This window comes from Sarcophilus harrisii, chromosome 4 (genome assembly GCF_902635505.1).
Source record: "Sarcophilus harrisii chromosome 4, mSarHar1.11, whole genome shotgun sequence".
Lineage (NCBI taxonomy): Eukaryota > Metazoa > Chordata > Mammalia > Dasyuromorphia > Dasyuridae > Sarcophilus > Sarcophilus harrisii.
In genome coordinates this window covers 90,128,501-90,149,878 of record NC_045429.1, presented here as the reverse complement: position 1 = coordinate 90,149,878, position 21,378 = coordinate 90,128,501, and the positions used below count along the sequence as shown (strand labels likewise).

The 21,378-nt window shown below is 32.0% G+C and overlaps 1 protein-coding gene across 2 annotated transcripts in view; it reads left to right on the top strand.

The window, feature by feature from the left end:
- DENND1B (DENN domain containing 1B) overlaps positions 1 to 21,378 on the top strand; it is a 311,786-nt gene that overhangs the window by 89,358 nt on the left and 201,050 nt on the right. The gene's annotated exons all lie outside the window — the stretch shown is intronic.

Sequence of the window (21,378 nt, the reverse complement as noted above, 5' to 3'; positions counted from 1 at the left end):
TCTTCCTTCAGGGAACATAACCATAGACACTATTTACCTTTCTTCTTTCCAACTAGGGTGATAACCTTAGGCCCTTTCCCTTACTGCTTTTTTGAAGCAGCAGGACTTTCCATTCCCATTCTGGAAGACCCATCCCTGGTTGTCCCTTTATGTTCATCGGGCTAGAAAAATGACAGATTGTGGTTTTTCCTTGTACTTCCTGATCACTAGCTGATCTGGTCTTTTTCTATTTTTGTTAGAGTTGTTATAGAAAGAATTGATGTTCTTTTTATTCTGCCTTGTTTTGCCATTCTATTTCCTCATTTTACTCTGTTCTCTTTACCCAGTAGTAAGTACTGGCTCTCTAAGCCCAGTAGTAACACTGCTGGATCAAAGGGTATGCACAGTTTGATAACTTTTTGAGCATAGTTCCAAATTGCTCTCCACAATGGTTGGATGTATTCACAATTCCACCAACAATGTATTAGTGTCCCTGTTTTCCCACATCCCCTCCAACATTCTGCATTATCTTTCCCTGTCATTTTAATGTATTAGTCATAAGAAACCTACTCAGTTTTCTGGGGATATCCTTTTAAATGAATGCCTGTTTTTACCTTTTTATTTACTCATTAGGCTTTTTTTGAATGTGTATGTAATTTTTGTGCATGAAAATCTTGCATGAAGGGGAAAATATACATATGTCAGTCATTAACTATGTGCTAGGCATAATGCTAAGTGCTGAAGATTCTAAGAAAGGTAAATCTGTGGGAGCTCACAATCTAATGGAGTATACAACATATAATTATGTACAAATAATTTGATTTGATGCTAATCAGTAGAGGTAAGACAGTATAATTAAGAAGTAGTAGGAAAAGTTTATTGTGGAAAGTAAGATTTTAAACAAGACTTGAAGGGAGCCAGGAGGTAGAAATGAAAAGGCAAAGAAATACAGGCAAAGGAAATAGCGACTGAAAATACCCAGAGTCAGGAAGAGTTTCTTGTATGCAGAATAGTAAAGAATAGCATTTGGATTGTAGAATATATAAGGGGAAAGGGAGAGTAGATATGAGATGATGGAGAGTCTTAGTGACTGGGCAGATGTGCTATCCTTAAGAGTAACAAGGAAGTTTGCAAAAAGGGGATTTTTTTTTGGGGGGGGAAGATGAGTTCACCTTTAAACCATTCAGTTTAAGATGTTTATGAGACATTCAATTTGGAAGTCTAATAGATAGTTTTAGATGTGAGTCTGTTGGTTAGGCTAGAGAGAAAGCTTGATATAGAGATCTGAAAATCATTAATATAAAGATGATAATTAAAACCAGAAATGGGGCTGATAAGATACCTAGCAAAATGCTATAGAAGAAGAATAGACCCTGGGACACAACCTTGAGGGACACTTAGGGTATGGTTGACCTGGATAAAGTCAAGCAAAGAAGACTGAGGAGCCTAGAGAAATAGGAATAGAACCAGAATAGGGTAGTATCACAACAAAATTTAGAAAAGGGTGATTAGCAGTGTTTGAGGCTGCAGAGAGATCAAGAAGATTTGGATTGAAAGAGCCCCATATGTTTGGCAATTAAAAAGTTATTGATAACTTTTTTGGGAAAAGTTGAATGATGAGATAAGAAGCCAGGGATTTGAGAATGGAAATGAGGTCGTCTATTAATAGTTTAGCTATAAAAGGAAGAAGAGATTAGAAGGGAGACATAGGCATGTGTGTAAAGTGTTAGGAAATTAGCTAGCAAATTAGGAGATACTAAACATAAGTAAGAGGGTAGATATGGTAGATAGGGAAAACTGTTGGAGAAGACTGGATGGATGTAATCACTTGTGAATATAAGAATATTTCTTTTGGTCAGAATTCATCTCTTTATTTGACAGAAAGATGAAGGAAGAAAGAGTGGCAGAGGCATTTGAGTGATATGAAAATGAGGAGGAAGGGAGACAGAGAGAGTGCTCTCAGTGACTAACCTGAATTTTTTCAGTAAATTTTGAGGCAAGGTTCTTGGGTGAGAAGTTGAAGGAAGGGAAAAGAGAAATGATTATTTTGAGAAAATTTGAGGATGGATAAAAATGTTTGGAAGAGCCACTGTTGCGAATGGGATAGTGAATCACTTAGGGGAATATAAGCAGATTGCTTTTCCCTAGTGAGGGCCCATTTGATTTTATATAACATAAATTTGTAACAGATCCATCAGCATAGTTTTAAGATTTTTTTTTCTCCTCCTTTGTAGTATACATGATTTATGACTGAGGCTTGAGAAAAAAAGAATATACAGTAGGATAAGTGGCAAAGGACTCAAGAGAAGAAGATAATATAAGGTTGAATGGTTTTATCAAAAGGTCCAAATGGGGAAGGAAAGAGAATATGTAGAAGAAATGGCCTGGAAATGGATTGAGAGATGGAGGATTAGAGGTCATATGAGGTCAAAGAACAGAGTTGGCATGACAAGGCAGAAGAGGTAGAATGACAATAGATTGTCATATAGAGAAATTTCAAAGTTCACCTTCCTGGAAGTATTTCATTGTGAGTGAAAGCACTCACAATGATCAAAAATATATTTGTTTCTGTGTGTATCTGAGACAGAATGGAGGAATTGGTCATGTGAAATAAGTAAGTTGAAGACCTTTTAGGAGAAGGTATTTGATAGAACATCAATATGTCTATTTAAAATACTTAAGTCTGCTTTGTTTAGTGAATTGGAGCAAATGAATGAGTATAGTCTGTGATGAAAAGGGAAGCCAGGGAAGTTATATCATCAAAAGATGGAAAGCATGGAAAGGAAAAGATTCCAGGTAAAAGTTAATTCTTTTTTTTTTTTTTTTTAAACCTAGTGAGTTTGTATTTCAGAGAGCACAGTGAAAAGAGTAAGTATCTGTAGAGAGTGACATTAGATAAGCTTGGGTGAAAAAGAGTGACCCAATCAGGGATTATAAGGGGAGATTTTATCATTGAGCAATTAATTCTGGTAGGCTTGGCCTTAGGGTAGATCCTTATAAGGTCTTGGAGGTTAAACATAAGGGAGTTTGTAGAGTGCCACAGATAATGGGGAACCTTGGGCAAGGTATAAAATTCTTTAGTCCAGTAAAAGGAACCCTGCTGACAGGGTCTGATTCAGCTCCTCATCTCCACCAAGGGCTCTCAGCCTTCCTGAGAAGTCAGGGGGTGGTGACAACCTGTGTTGTAATTAAAGCAGAGTGATACCAACTGGCAAAGAGATACCTACATACAATAGCAAGTTCGTTATGTGGTCCTGCATGCGCAGTATATACTTAGCACATGCGCAGTGTGCTACACTTATATAAGGGTATTAGGGTATATAAGGCTGAGAGAATTTGCAAGAAATAGACTCCATGTTTGACCATCCACGTGAGTCCTGCCTCATCACTCCTCTTCTAAGATCAAGGACTTTGGCTGGTACTAAGATCCTTCAGAGAACTAGTACAGATATTATAGGGGCTAATACTGAGAGCTGAAGGAATGATGTTATTTTCTTTCCACCAAGGCAGGAGATTAGTCTGAAGGTTTGATGGATTTCTATTTTTCCTTTTGCTATGGGAGTCAGGAAACTAGGCAGAAGACTTGACATAATAAAATAATGTCTTGGTTGCCTTTTTGGGGGTGTTAGAAAATAAGATTCATGATTTTTACCATAACTTTAGTATCTTCTTCTTTTTTTGTGTACCTTTAACATCTTTTCAAAATGTTTCCATCTCCAGCATTCAACTTCTCCATGTTTATTTTACCTAATTCAGCTACTACTATCATCAACACCATAGCAAGGAGATGATGTTAGTATCTAGATGTGATTGTTCTCTTGACCTTGATAATATAGAGTCTGGTATAATAATATTGACAGATCTTTTCCATTTTTCAATTGACTTCTTTCCAGTTTAATTCTTAATACGGCAGGAAAAAAATCACCTTTGCTGTCATTTTTCACTGTTCTCAATTCATCTTGAACTTTAATATTCCTAATGCTATTTTTATCAGATTTAGTTATACTTTTCTGTTAATCTTCCATTACCTTCCCTTGCTTTTATTTTCTTCACATATCTTTTAAAATCTGAGTTGGTCACTGAATTTCTCTTTTATCCATATTATCCTTAAAATTTTTTTTTAATTATCTAGCATTCATCTTTTTCTTCCTGATACTTTCATAGTCTCCCTGAAAAAGAGAGACATATACAGAACTTCTCTATGACATATATAGAACATATTTCTAAATTGGCCAATGAAGGCTTTACTTGTAGATATTTTCATGTAACCATCTTCTTCTGAGTTTGTCTTATGCTTTCTTGTCTCCATGGTAACTTTGTGATCAAGTTCTTTTTACTGTTGTTGTTTGCTTATTTTCCCAGCATATTTTTGACTTTGGATTTTGTGTTAGAGTTGTGCTTTGCTTTCTTCTGGGACAGGTTTGGGGTGGGATGGGGCATCACTGTCTCAAGTTTCATTATTTTCACAGCTAGTGTTGGGAATTGTGAGTCTGTGATGTTTCCAAAGTGATTTGATCTGGGGAGATCTGTGATCCCTATTCTCCACAACTGTGCTCTAGTCTTTGCCCATCCCTATTCCCCTTCCACTGACTCTTTAGTATTCTTCTCTGTTTTGGAACTCTAACTAGTAACTGGAATCCCATACTCCTTTGTGAGGGACCACAAGAGCCCCTGTCTTCCCATTTAGAATTCCCAATTAGAATTGGGTAATGGACAGTGGAGTTGTCAAAATGGCACAGGAGTCCCCTGCAGTTTCTGATCATATAGCCATACTTGGGCTTCTAATCAGCTCTTACTCCAGTACTATAAACCTTTCCTTCTGATCTCTGAAGTTATATGGGCCTGCAAAAATATCTCACTTCAATCTTTTTTTGTAATATCACTTTAGAATTTGATTTGACATGTTATTTTAAAGAGGAGACTGTTAATAGAATTCAACTTGAATGCTACCATTTTGGTTCTGCTCTTTAATATATTATCTTTAAAGCTCCTTATTTTCTGAAATTTATATAACTTTAGTTTGCATCATCATTCTTTTATCACTATTTGGAGAAAGTCAAGGAAAATTATATTTTTCAAAGATTGAAAACCATGGAATATTTTAGGAATGTTTTATGGTAGTTATTAAAAATGAAACAATTAGAGCAATAAAATACCATGGTGATACTTGGCTCTGGATGAAAATATAGATAGAGTGAGAATGAATGGTTAATCTTGAATGAACACATGAGGATACAGGTCTTAGATCTTGTATAACAATGCTTCTTAAACTGTAGATTGCAACCTCATAAAGAACTGCATAACTGAATGTAGGGGTTGAGAAAAATTTAGCAACAGTAAAAGGTATCAAATATTCCACCAAGATTTAATTTTTTATGTAAAAATAAACAAACACACCTGTTCATTAAGTGCAAATTTGCTTTTATTTTTAATAAATAGTAAAATTATATGTATACCAAAGAATTACTTTAAAACAAACTTCTTTATGCCTTATTATCAGTAAATGTTTGATTTTTTTATGCCTGTTTAATATATTTATATACCTGAGATAATATAAAAATTTCTTGGGGGAATAGAAGTTACGAATGGAAAAAGTTTAAGAAGTTCTACTATAAACTTCAAGTGCCCCAACTTTTGTCTCACAGTTTTGGTTTTTCACTAATTTATAAAATATAGGATTAAAAGAAAAAGTACATGCTTTTTGTTCTTTGTTAGAATTCCATTGCCTTTTAATTTGAAATTTGACAAGTTTTTCTTGAATGACTTTAATTTTAAAGATTTTAATTAAAAGTGTGGAGTTATTATGCAAGCTTATACTATTCCACTCATAATGGAAAACTCTTCCTGAAGTAAAAGAACAATTTACACTATGGAGACTCTCTATGCTGTGATTACTGAGTTAAGATGCTAATTGTATTTCCTTTCTTAAAATGGAGAACTATTCTCAATTGATATTGAAGAACACAATTTCTTTTCACAGAGCAGGAAACAATTAAATAAATCACAATACATAATAGTAAAATTTGAGTACTTCTGGCTTCCTTCACTTTTCTATTAGTGACCCCAAATGGAAATATTTCTTTTTCTAACTCCCAGCAATTTTCTGAGTCTCTTTTACAAAACTTGAAAAGGATTTTTACTCATTAAGCTAATTGTTTGGTAAATTGCTACAGAAATTTTATTTTTATTTTATTTTATTTTTTACTGTTTTTATTACAGCTTTTTATTTACAAAACATATGCATGGGTAAATTTTCAATATTGACCCTTGCAAAACCTTCTGTTCCAAATTTTCCCCTCATTCCCCCATCCCATCCCCTAGTTGGTAGGTAGTCCAATACATGTTAAATATGTTAAAATATATGTTAAATCCTGTATATGTATACATATTTATAGTTGTCTTGCTGCACAAAAAAAATCGGATCAAAAAGGAGAAAAAAAACCCTTAAAAAGAAAACAAAATGCAAGCAAACAGCAACAGAAAGATACATTTTCTCCACTGAAACCAAGTCCTGTCTGAAGGCCATGAGGAAGCTGAGCATCAGGCAAAGGAGACAATAAAGGATTTGGACTTTAACACTTAGGTATTCTTGTGGTGATTATTGAAAAGAAGGCTGGTCCAGAGCCCTCCAGAAAAAAAAAAATTATCAGTGTCCCAGATTGTCCACATCCCCTCCAACATTCATCATTATCTTTTCCTGTCACATAGCCAATCTGAGAGGTGTGTAGTGGTATTTCAGAGTAGTTTTAATTTGCCTTTCTCTGATCAATAATGATTTGGAGCATCTTTTCATATGACTAGAAATAGTTTCAATTTCTTCATCTGAAAATTGTCTGTTCATATCCTTTGATCATTTATCAATTGGAGAATGGCTTGATTTCTTATATATTTGAGTCAGTTCTCTACATATTTTAGAAATGAGGCTTTTATCAGAATCTTTGAATGTAAAAATGTAGAAATTTTTATTTTTTAGATTATACATATTTTTATTTTTAAAAATTATGTATTAATCATATGAAAGAACCTTCACTGAAGATGTTTATGCTATCCTATTTTACTTTGTTATCTTTCATCCTTCTAACTGCAACTTTCTTCTTGATCCTTGATCCCTTGCCAGACTTTTACACAAATTTTACTTCTAGCTTGTGGGGTTCACTATTGATACTTGTTAATGTAACTTGTTAACAGCTGTAGATCTTATAATACTAAATATGTCTAAGCTATTAATGTAAATACTGCTGAAATTAATTTTAGGCTAATAATGCTTTAAAAGAACAAATCCATTTTCTTTATATTAGTCTTTATATTAGTTTGTTTTTAATCATTTTACATAATTGTCATATAAGAAAGATTTTGAGCTGGACCAAGTTTCCAGGTAATTATTGAATACCCTTAATATATATTTATATTAATATTAGAATCTAAGCTCACTGTGATGAATAATCATTTAATCTTTTTACCTGTAATCTCTAGTTCCAGAACAGTACATGACAAATAGTAGATATTAATAAATATTTTCGCATGTAAATATGCATAGAAACATATACATTGTATATACACACATATATATTTATGTATGAGCATATAAACATGTGCATATATTTGTCTCTGTACAGAGAACATCATCCCAAAAATGAAATCACCCAAACTAAATTTCAGGATATTGTTCAGAACTCTTAAAGGGATTCATTTTAATTGAACAGGCATCTATTAAGCTTTAATTATGTTAGGAGTTTTGTGCCAGAATCTGGAATATAGTCACATAAAGCTTGTTTTTTCCACTTGTGGAGCCTATAATCATATGGGAGGATTTTTTCTTTACTTAAATACTGATGATCAGTGTTTATCTGTTGGCTTGCCCTTATTGTTGATTTTTATATTACATTCATATAAATTTAGTGTTGGGAGAGACCTTGGTGTTCATCTAGTCCTACACCAACTCAAACTTCATCACAATTCTTTTATACTATATATATAATTCTATACTATATATTATTAATTAATTATTTTATAATTATATAATTATAATTATTATCATAAAATTATATTATTTATTATCATTATATTATACATTATATTATGTAAAATTATAAATAATATATAAACATATTATATATTTAAAATTATAAAATTATAATTAATAAATAATAAATAATATAATATGATATAATATAATAATATATAATTATATAATTCTATCATTTTTAGAATAAGATACAAGTTCTTTTTTTTAATAGCTTTTTATTTAGAAGTTATAAGCATGGGTAATTTTATAGCATCGACAATTGCCAAACCTTTTGTTCTAATTTTCCCCTTCCTTCCCCCCCCACCTCCTCTCCCAGGTGGCAGGTTGACCAATATATGTTACATATGCTAAAGTATAAATTAAATACAAAATAAGTATACATGTCCAAACAGTTATTTTGCTGTACAAAAAGAATCAGGCTCTGAAATAGTGTACATTTAGCCTGTGAAGAAGATCAAAAATGCAGGTAGAGAAAAATAGAGAGATTGGGAATTCTATGTAATGGTTCTTAGTCATCTCCCAGAGTTCTTTCTCTGGATGTAGCTGGTTCAATTCATTCCTGGTCTATTGGAATTGATTTAGTTCATCTCATTGCTGAAAATGGCCAGGTCCATCAGAATTGATCATCATATAGTATTGTTGAAGTATATAACAATCTTCTGGTCCTGCTCATTTCACTCAGCATCAGTTCATGTAAGTCTCTCCAGGCCTTTCTGAAATCATCCTATTGGTCATTTCTTACCGAACAATAATATTCCAATAATATTCATATACCACAATTTATTCAGCCATTCTCCAATTGATGGGCATCCACTCAGTTTCCTGAGGGCTGCCACAAACATTCTTGCACATACAGGACCCTTTCCCTTCTTTAAAATCTCTTTGAGATATAAGCCCAGTAGTAACACTGCTGGATCAAAGGGTACAGTTTGATAACTTTTTGAGCATAGTTCCAAATTGCTCTCCAGAATGGCTGGACATATTCACAATTCCACTAACAATGTATTAGTGTCCCTGTTTTCCCACATCCTCTCCAACATTCCGCAGTAAGATACAAATTCTTAATACTAACCTTGAAAGCCCTTTATAATCTGACACTACTTTACCCTTCTAGATTTATTTCATAGTACTTGTCTTCAATTTGGTTAATTTTCAATTCACTAGTATTTTATTTTTCTAATTACATGTAAAGATAAGTTTTCCATATTAATTTTTTTCTTTTTTTTCATTAAAGCTTTTTATTTTTCAAAATATATGCATGGACAATTCTTCAACATTAGCCCTTGCAAAACCTTGTATTTCAATTTCCTTCCCTTTCCCTCACACCCTCATCTAGAAGGCAAGTAGTCCAATACATGGGAGAAATATATTCAACATTAATTTTTCTAACATTTTGAGTTCCAATTTTTTTCTTCCTCCCTTACCTTCCCCCTTCCCCAAGATCGTAAGCAATCTAAAACAGATTATACATGTACAGTTATCTTTTAACAAATTCTCAAATAAGTCATGTTGGGGAAAAAAATCACAACAAAAGGGAAACATTACCAGAAACAAAACAAAACAAAACAAAACAAAACAAAAAAACACATGAAAATAGGATGTTTTAATCCATAGTCAGTCTGCATAGTTCTTTCTCAGGATGAGGATGGTATTTTCCATCCCAGGTCTATTGGAATTGTTTTGAATCACTGTATTGCTGAGAACAGCTGAGTCTATCATAGTTAATCATTACTCAATCCTTTACAATCTCTTCCTGGTTCTGCTCACTTCACTCAGCCTCAGCTCATGTAATTCCAGGCTTTTCTGAAATCAGCCTGTCTCTCATTTCTTATAGAACAATAGTATTTCAATATATTCATATGCCAAAATTCATTCATTCCCTCATATTCCATCTAAACTGACTTACTAACAATTTGCCAGAGTTAATGTATCTTCCTTGGTTGCATTTTTCTTCACTTCTGCTTTTTAGAATTCCTACTATTTTGAATTCTGAGATCAGCTACAGCTTTATATGCAAAAAATTTCCTGTCAGTCTACTTGCAAGCATTTACTAGCCATATGCTAGTCCCTATGCTAAACTCTTCAGATACAAAGAAAAGCAAAAAACAATCCTTATAAGGTACTTAAGAGTCTAATAGGGAGATGACATACAAACAACTATGTCACAAAGAAGCTAATGGTAGGTTAAATTGGATAGGCACTGAGAGAAGAACCTAGATTAAGGAGGACAGGGAAGGGCATGTCTGAGAATGTGAGATGGAATCTAGGGAAATCTGGAGGCAGAAATAAAAAGGAAGAGAGCTCTAAGTATGGGCTATGATAGCCAACAAAAACTCCTGGAATGCATTATAGGAATGGGATGAGGTGTATGAGAAATAACAAGGAGGCCAGTGTTAACTGGTCACGGAGTATTTGGGAGTAGAATGGATTGTTAATTATAAGAAGATTGGGGAGATAAAAATGGACCAAGTTTATGGAAAGTTTAAAAGCCAAATGGGATTTTTTAAAATATATTTTGTCATAGATGTCACCACTAGGTTGGCAGTGGAGTTTGTTGAATAGGGAGATGACTTGGTCAGAACAGAGTTTAAAGAAGATCAACCACTTTGATATCTCTACCAAAAAAACCTAAATGGTGACATAAAGAGATGGACATGAATGAAAACAACTGAATAATGTTGCAATATCAAAAACTGACTTTTGAGGTATAAAAACAGCACAAATAAATGCATAAAATGGAAATAGTAAACATATTGATGAGAATGAAATAAATTTTATAAAAGGCAATTGAAAGAATGATTAAAAGTTCATTTGAGAATAATTTAATCCTCCTAAATTGAGGAGGATCAAAGATAGAAATCATAGAAAAGCAGTTTAATTTTATTAAAGAAAGTGACAGTAATAAAACCATATATCCAGATTTTTGGTATGTAGCTAAATTAGTTTTTAGGGAGAAATTAATATCTCTCAATGCATTCATCTATAAAAGAGATAAAGTAATGGTCAGTAGTTTGGGAATACAACTAAAAAAATCTTTAAAAGTAAGAAAGTTTAAAAAACCCAACTAAATACAAAATACAAATTCTGAACATGAAAGAAGAGATGAACAAAATTAAAAACCAGGAAAATATTGAAGTGATAAACAAAACTAGAAACTTTTTTGACACAATAAAATGGGCAAATAGCTATTTTGATGAAAAAGAGAGAAGCAGGCCAACTTATATAACCTATCTTGCCTAATTATATGCCAACAAAATGAATGTTTTTGAATTATCTAATACCAGAAAAAAATTGAAAAATCTATAAATGAACTCTAAAGGAAAAAAATGTTATGACCAAGGAATTCTATGAAGTCCTCAAAGAACAATTAATTTAAACATTACATAAATTGAATAATTACATTACATAAATGATTTGCAAAAGTTGAAAGGGCCTTTTTCATACTCCATAATACAAATTTGGTCTTATTGCCTGTACTAGAAAGAGATGAAGCAGAGAAGGAAAACTGGGACTAAGATTTCTTAGTGAACAACGACAATTTAAAAAATTAAATGATTTAAAATAAAATATCAGCACAAAGACTATAACACCATATATAATAACATAAAGCAACATGAAAGATTGTACATCATAACCAGATTGTGCTTATATTAGGAATATATGATTGGTCCAATAAAATGGTTGGTTCAGTAAACCAAATTAATAAAAAAGAATAATTTAAAAATATATATCAAAAATGCCAAAAATTATTTACAAAAACTGAGATTTTTATTTAAAAACTTTTAAATGCAAAAATAGAGATTTCCTTAGTATTGGGATGTATCTAAAACAGCATATATCTAAAAAATGAGAATTAACCTTATATATCAGTGGGAAAGGGGTAGATGCCATTGTAATAAGATCAGAACTAAAGCAAAGATATATATTATGAGTTCTATTATTGATATGGTTCCAGAAATACTACTATTAGCAGTATTTTTAAAAAGAGAAAGGGGACACCAATAAGAAAAGAGAAAACAGAATTATTGCTTTTTGTAGATATATTTAAGATATTAAAACAACCTGCATTAATTCTTAACATTTCATTAATTAGGAACAGAATTTAGAAGAGAGATAACAAAGATATTCTTGCTGAAATAAGTTCAAATGAAAAATTTGAAATCTATTTGTGAAGACACTTGAAGGAATTATATGCTAAAACTACAAGGATTCTTCTATAGACCTGAATAATAAGAGAAATATTGATTATCCATGAAGGTACTATGTCAGGATAATAAAAATGACATTTATTTCCTGAATTCCTTTACTTTTCCAGTGCCATATTAATCAAACTACGAAAGGGTTATTTTATTCTATTGCTAACATAATAATGAAATTCCTATGGAAGAACAGAAAGTCAAGAATCTCAAAAAAAATCATGAAAGAAAATGGGAATAAAAGGAATTAGGAAGTACCAGATCTCAAGTTAACCTACAAAACATGTCATATATTTCTCTTGAATTGGTTAAAAAATGAGAGTTGATCAGGGGAACAGACATGGGTAGAAAACATGCACATGTAAACAAAGTAACAGTATTTCATAACATCAGATATCTGTATCATATCATCTGTAATAGATAAGTCAAGAGGTAATAAGTCAAAAATAGTCCTATAAAATGTCCACAAGCATTAATAATTACATAGATGCACATTAAAGGAACTTTGAGGTTCTATCTCACATATGGACTAAATGAATGGACAAGAAAATTACTGTTGTTGGAGAGAAAATCAAGAAATCAAGTGCTTCAATGCATTGTTGATGAATTGGAACATGTATTCTAGAAAGGAGTTTGCAATTACATCCCTAAAGGCATTAAACTATGTACAACTCTTGATTCTTTTAATGGGTATATAAACCCAAAGAGATCAAAGAAAGAGGAAAATATACATATATAAAAAATAAGAATAGCTTCTCCCTTTATACTATTTTGCTTGGTGATCTCGTCAGCTCTCATGAAATCCATTATCATCAATTTGTAGATGATTTTCAGAGGTATTTGTCTAGTCCCAGATTCTCTCCTGACCTTCAGTTTCTCATCTCCAACTGTTTATTGGTCATCTAAAGTTAGATATCCTGTATGCATCTTAAACTTAACATGTCCAAACTGAAGATATTATTTTCTTTCCAAAACATTTTCCCTTCATAATTTTCCCATTATTATTGAGGATACCACATTCTTCTTACAACTCCTCTTCCCCCCCTTCATCCAAATAGTTTTCGAGTTTTGTCATTTCTACCTTCACATCATCTCTTTTCTAACAGTACTACTGTATAATATCCTGCCAGTTGGTCTTCCTGTCACAAGTCTCATCCCCACTCTAATCCATCCTTTCCTCAATTGTCTTGAGATTTGAACTGGAAGACTCATCTTCCAGAATTCAGATCTGGCCTCGAACAATTACTAACTATGTGACTTGCCCAGACAATCTCTTGCTAGAGATTTAGCACCCTGAAAGAGTTACCCGTAAGAAAGAGAAGGAATAGAGACTTGGTGGGGAATAAGAGGCGAGGCAACATGTGGTATAGGGGGAAGATGAGGGGAAAGACATCAAAAGGCAGAGTGTCAGGGTGGGCGTAACCCAGAGAGTTTCATCTAGGATGGCAGGAGCCATCGACAAATTTAGAAGAGAAATTTAACCTTGGGGGTTTGACATAACTTGGATATCTGACCAGACATAGTAAGGTGGGACTACCCATGACCTCCACAGAGAATGGGATTATTATGCTAAACTGATAGCTATCAGTGTCCTTCCCTGCTTGGCTCAGGGAATATTATTCCATCAGTCTTTCTCTGCCGATCACATCTAGTTACCTGGGACCTAATCCATTACATTAAACGTAAGAGTTGATGTTTAGTGTTGGATGGGATTAGTTAATATAAGTCCTGAAGTTACTTGGGGATAATGAGTAATAAAATTTCAGGCAGCAATCCTTATGTTAATCATAGGAAAAACTGTCTATTGACACAAAGGGAGAAAAAACTTAAAGATAAAATTTAGAAGATGGTTTATAAAAAGAATATTTAGCTAAAAGACAATAATACCTTAGAATGTATTCTTTTCTTTTTTCTGTTTTTTTTAATATTCTCTTTTATCATAGATAAAATTAAATCTATTTTAACTTTTTCTTGCAAAGTTTACCACCTTGCTGTGTTTCTATATATTTAATGTGTATTTATGTATGTATAGATATATGTATAGTTTGTATGTGTGTGTAAAACGCTATTCTCATCTCTTTTGTTGTTGTCTTTTTAAATCAGCATTAGATAAAAATGATTCTTTGTAGACTCCATAGATCTGATCATTTACATAAGACTGACAAATAGATTAAATACAAATCCTTGAAGTTTCCATTTCAAGCAAAATTTTTTTTAATATGTATGAATTAAGAGATATACTATGATACTTGCTTTGAGGCAGTCATTTAAAGTCTTTCAAGATAGAATTTTCCATTAAACTGTAGATATTTAACATGTTAAAAAATTGAAATGGGAGACTCTAAATATTATTCCTATTTTAAGGGAAATAAGGATCATTTCAAAATAAAACTAAATAAAGTTAAAATTTTTGTTCTTCAACTCAAAGTTTGCTGTATAGTGCTATAGCACTTGCATTTTGCAAATTTGTAGATAGATTACTTTTATCTTCTAAAGGAAGAAAATATGAGTTTAAATTAGAAAATTCTCATTCATTACAATGAACTTTAGTTTACCTCTTTTTTATAAAGAATATTAAGGTCCAAAGATTTTTAAAATATTATTATCTTGGAAAAATAAAGACATCTTTATGCTTTGCTTCTAGGCAGATAAAATATTTGTGTACTTAGCATTTGTTTTTAGGATTTGTTCCTAGACTCTTAAATATGTTGTAGGCTTTCACACACCCAAGGTAGAAGTAGAAATCTAATATTGTCAAGGAATAAGATCTTCTGGGTAATACTTCTGCTTCTGTTTTTTCCTATGTACATAAAGACATGTAGATTCATATGTCCTCTTGGTTTAAGAGGTGTAGATATTGCTTCCTTGCAATTATAGAAATGAGTAAATAAGTTAATTACTGACATGGCAGAAGTTTGAAAGAATGTATTCACATGGAATAAGTTTGACCCAAGTTTTTGAAATATTCACAGAATGGAAGGTGTTAATCTGTTATTTTCCCTCATATTTGTTACAGTTTTATTACTTATTTAGCTTTTTGACAGACATCTATCTTACAATTAGAAAAACAATCTGAGAAACCTACATTATATAGTTTTAATGAAAACAAAATAAAACAAGCCTTTTGACTTAATATAACTACTTGATTATAATGGACCCTACCTTCCCAATTGAGTGCCTTGCCTAATATTCTATAGAAAAAATTGAGGCCATTCTCCATGAGCTCCTGTTTTATCATCTGCCTTATCTCCTATCACTCAGATGCCTTTTGGTACTAACTCTTCCTTCACCCCGTCACACTTACAGTCTACACAAGTGATTCTATTCCGTTTTGTCTCCCTCAACAGATTGCCTTCCTGTTTCCACTCTATCACTTAGATTTTTGGTTTTTCCTAGTCTACTAGCTCCTTTCCTACTGCCTTTTAACATGTCTTTTGCCTTTTTTTTGGTCCCCAATATTTAGTTCAGTAACTAGCAAATGGTAGATTCTCATTGTTTATGAGCTATTTACTGAATGCTGGAATTACAAATAAAAGCAAAAATAAAAACAAGAAACTCCTGAAAGAGCTTCCTTTCTAATGAGGGAAGACAACACATTAATAGAGAATTGAAAGGGAGTTAGTTATTGAAAACAATATTTTTAATTCATAAAACACTGTAATGTTTAAAAGTACTTGAGGAGCAGCCAGATGTTACAGTGGATAGAGTGCTGGCCCTGAAGTTGAGGATCTGAGTTCAAATCCAACCTTGGACACTTAATACTTCCAAGCTGTATGATCCTGGGCAAGTCATTTAACCCCAATTGCCTCACCAAAAAAAAAAGTGCTTTATATGCATCAAGTTACTATTACAAGTCATTATCACCATTTCACAGATGAAGAAACTGAGGCTCAAAGATTTAAGAGGCTTAACAGTGTCGTGGTCTGTCTTCAAGACCTTAGGTTTTATACTCTATCTAATATATTATGCTGATACAATTACTAGAAAACAAATCTCACTTCTTGCTCTTAGCTGTAATGTATATTTCATCAGTTTTATTTTTGTATCTTATTATATGACAATCATTTCCATATATAACTCAACTTGTCCTCCCTAGGTTTTAATTCTACCTTATAATAAAGCAAAAAAACAAAACAAAACAAAACAATATTGTGACCAGTTCTGAAGTTGTGATCATTTTTTGACCATATTTATGATCAGGGAACATTTTGCCCAGAATCCTGTTCTTCTCTAGTAAGGACTTTGTTAATCTATAATTCAGGAACCATTATTGGTATTTTCAGTCCTCAGAATTTGGCTTTCTTTTACTAATCTTCTTATTTAATATTTGATACACACACATATATTCTTAAAAGAGAAACATAATTATTATGATTGCCAGTTATTCCTTTTAAAGAAATGGAAATGATATTTAAATGAGGATAAAACAACTTTAACTCCAGTTTTCCAGTGGATCTACAGTCTCATCAGTTCTCCTTAGCAATACAGGTTATGATATTTCCAAGCTCACCCATCTCATATGGCTTTTTCATGTTCTCTCAAACTTTATAGCAGAGTGTCATTTTGATTTTTTTCAGAGCTTTCACTCTCTTGACACTGAGAAGATATCAAGGGAACAAAGATTTTTCATTCCTTATTCCTCCTATTTTATATGTCAGGCCCATCTTTTTACACTATACATTTATTTCATGACATCCTATACCCGGCTTTTTCTGCCTAATTCTTTCTTTGAAATATTTTATAGTCTCCTTATGACCACCATGCTCCTCTCTGTAGCCATTTCACTGGCTTTCTCTATGCATGGAATTCTCTCCTCATTTCTACCTCCTGGTTTCTTTCAGATATCAAAAGAAGTCTTTTAAAAGTCCCTTTTAATCTTAGTACCTTCATTCTGAGATTATTTATAATTTATCCTTTGTATATCTTGTTTTTATATAGTAGTTTGCATGATGATGTCTTCCCTATTAGACTGAGCTCCTTGAGAGCAGGAACTGCTTTTTGCTTTTATTTGAAGACCCTGAATTTTGTCCAATGTACCCGGCACATTGCAGAGCATCTTCTTATCTTGATTTGTTCTGTGGTTCACTGCCATACATCACCGGAAAAATGTTGGTGTTAAAAAAAATTGCCAAAATCTAAGAACAGAGCATTAGTCAGTAGAACTTTAAAGCCTTTCCCAAAGGCATCTTACCCTGCCCTACTTTTGTTCAAGTAAGGGCATTTGCTTTGTTCAATCTCTTCAAGGAGAAGTTGAGTTCAGATAAGGTCTCAGACACTAATTGTGTGACTCTAGGCAAGTCACTTAAACTGTTTGCTTCAGTTTTCTTAACTGTAAAGTAGAGGTAATATCAACGTTTTGTTCTCAATGTTGTTGTGAGGATCAGATGAAATGATAATAGTAATTCCCTTATCATAGTACTTGGCACATAGTAAACACTGAATAAATCTTAGTTTTCAATTCTTACTCAGTTTTATTGTCTCTTTGCTGTGTCTATTCAGTGTGAACACTTGTAGATGCCCCTATGAGTACTTTAAATTATTTTGAGTCATTGTGGATCTCATCTAGGAGATTCTATAGTGCTCCAGGACTTATAAAATCAGTACAATTTTAGCTGCACTTAGGAGGATCTGGAAGATCTCTTAATTTTGTACGAAGTTTCTTTTTAACCAGAACTCTGTGCTGGATTTTTTGTGATGCTGCAAATATATGCCCTCCTCCATGATTGGCTTCATATTGATAATTCTGTAGTTATCATAGTAGATTATTTCTCATATCTTTCCAAAATATTTGGTTAACTTTGAAGTACAGATATACATACATACGTGTGTGTGTGTGTGTGTGTATATGAGATTCCTTGGTGGAATACTGTTCCTTATAGAAAAAATGCCTTTTTTTTTTTAAAGCCAGTATATAATTAGGACTATAGAGGTGAGACAAGCAGTGATTGTGACTTTTGAACACTGGTGTTAGAGTCAGAGGATCCAAGTTCAAATTCTATTACTAGTATGAAACAAACCACCTGTGTTTCAGTTCATCTTATAAAATGAAGGAATTTATGACCTCTGAAATTTATTTCAGCTGTCTGTCTCTTAAATATGTTCTTATATGATCAATATTTTTCAGTTCTTTTGTGGATTTTTTTTACTTGTTTTTGTGGAATTTTTACTTATTTTCCTTTAATACTATTATCAAAGATGCCCTCAATTTGTGTAGATTACTTTTATAAAATTTTATATAAATGACTTCATAATTGTTGGCAATGTTTTTTATTGGTAATAATAATGATCAGACAAAGGCTATAAACAAACAGTTTTCAAGGTAAAAGTTACAAATGATTTACTATCATATGAAATTTACTATCATGTTTCAAATCAGTAATAATAAGAGAAATGAAAATCAGTATGGTTTTTAATGAAAATCAATATGGTTTTTTTTTATAAGATTTCATCTCACAGGCAGCAAATTGCCAAAGATAAGAAAAAAATAAGAATAGTTAATGTTGGAGTGAGTTCTGGAAAGACTAGCACATTAAATACCTTGTTGGTGGAGTTGTTTTTCCAGAACAGATGTTCTGGAAAGCAGTTTGAAATTTTGCAGATAAAATGGCTAATATGTTGATTCCCTTTTAGTGATTCTGTTGTTGGGCTTATACCCAAGGAGGTCCTTGACCAAAAAAAAAAAAAGTTATATGAATACACCAAATATTTATTGCCACACTTTTTTGGTTGCAGCGAAAACTAGAAACAAAAATATATTATCCGTTATCTATTATGAAGAAAATGGTTTTATATATACATATATATCATACTTTTTCAGGTATCTTTTGTGAAATCAATGGAATTGTAACAAAAATGTAAAAAAGAATAATTATAAGTTCAATTTTTGACATGTAATTTTCTTGCTAGAATTTTTAGTTCTCTTTGTATGTTTTATTTTAAAATTTCTTCTTATCTAATGAAAATATGATTCCTGGGTGTCAGTGATGTGTTAATTTTAAATCTGATAGGTCAAGAAAGTTTTTTCAGTTGTTATAGGCATTCTTTACTATCAAGATTTCTGGAACGTTAGTTTCCTAGTTCTGTTTCCACCTGTCTGCTTTTCCTTAGTCTTGTTTTATGTTTGATTATTCACTTTTCATGACCTATGCAGGTGTGTTTCTCTGAGCTTGTTGTAGGCCCTGTTCCTTTTTTCTTATATATTTACTTACTTGTTGCTTTTTTTTTGGTGACAGGAGGCAGAGAATCAATTTGTGTACCCTTAAATTATTACTTTCAGTTTTTTGTTTTGTTTTGCTACAAATATATATTGTTTTTCACAATTTTAATTGGTTCAGCTTTCAATTTTTCTTTATGTTGCTTTTTTCAGCAAGTAAATCATATTTAGTCAATTCTTAATTTTTTTTTGTGGAAGAATTGAGATGTTTAGGAAAAATAAAATATTGACCAAATGATTATGAGTTTCTGAATAAATAAACTATTTATTCTGATTTAACTGAAATATTTATCTATAAATATTGGACTAACAGGAAATTGGTGCTTGCTAAATACTATATAGTTTAAAATCGTAACTATGATTTATGAAAGAGAAGCTAGTAGGATGAGGGATTGTTTAAAAGCATGTTATATAAATACCAATTTTATGCCTGTGTTAATACTTATAAGGCATTTAAATATTCTATTTTCAATTAACTATTGTCTCTGGAAGGACATAATCCAAGAAAAAATTTAAATTCCTCTTATCCCTTGCCTTAAAAAATATTTCAGTTTGAATAGTACCTGTAATTAAGGAAGAAAACTGAGCTCTGGGAGCTAGGTAGGACTTCCAGCTATTGATCTGTGTAAACCCAGCTTATACTGTCAAGGGAGAAACAGTCAACTGCTGAGCTGCTTTGTCACTGACATAAGCTGAGGGAGGATTTTTTTGTCTATACTGTTTATACACCAGTCTATAGACCTGCTGGCTGGTTGAATTTTAAAGAGTGCGGAGGTTTAAAGACTTGTCCCCTGAGGGATGCTCCTGCCAGTTGGGAAGCGAGCTGAGGCTGTTTCGCAGAAGTTATGTGCATGTGTGTTAGTTGGGACGAAGATAAAAAGGGGGAGGGGTGGGAACTTGAGTAATGAATGGGGAAGCAATGGAGTTTGAGTTTCAAAATTGATACACTACATATCATAATTTGTATATATTTTTATTAAAGTGTCAAATTTTAAACACTCATGAGTTTTAAAACTGTGTGTCAGATATTGGATACATAATTAGTATATAATACTCATCTCTAGTTAAATCTTCCAATGTGATAAGCATGATTTTTATAGTTATTGTATCAAACAGTTTATAAATAAGAATAATTAGCAAAATTTAAATTTTCATTTTGTTTAGTTTGAGTGGAAAGAATACCTTGTAATTGAATGAATGAATGTTTTCTTTGATATTTATTAATGTTTTATTTGCTATGTTAGTAATTTTTATGCAAATCTAATGTTTGTTTTGATTATTTGATTATTTATATTGTTATAGCCATGATAAAATTGCTAGCAGAGTCTTCTGAAGACTTTTTGTTATCTTTGCCCCTCTTATGAAGGAATTTTCACTAGCAAGACAGTATCTTGCTACAAAGGTGGCATATTGTCTTACCTTGTCTTATTCTTTCTTAGTTACAGCCTTTGATGTAGTCTGGCAAGTACTAGAATTAACTTTATAACGGGTCACTTTCTGTTATATCTTGAAATAGTCTTTTAAAATGAACTGCATTTTATACTTCAAAATACTCCAGTAGATTCTGATTTTTGTGATTTTCTTAAATGCAAACTTTATTGATAAAAACAGTTGGAAATAGCTAAGTTTTCAGCATATTGCACAGTTTTCTTGCCTTATTGAAACAAATATTAAAAACCAATACTTTGCTCTGCATTAATATGTGATTCTGAAAGATATATAGAGATGTTTAAACATATATATATATATTAAATATATATATATAATATAGATTTTTCTCAGCCTCTGTCCTATATTTCTACAACATGAATTAATTTTAAGTATTTTTTGAAATATGGACATATTATTCTTTTCATATTGCCATATTATTGGTATTTTTTGTATTTTTCTCTATTTACCTGATGGGCTTGTTTTTCCTTCTTTTCAATTCTTCTTTTTTTGTACTTTTCAGCTAATGAGGCTAT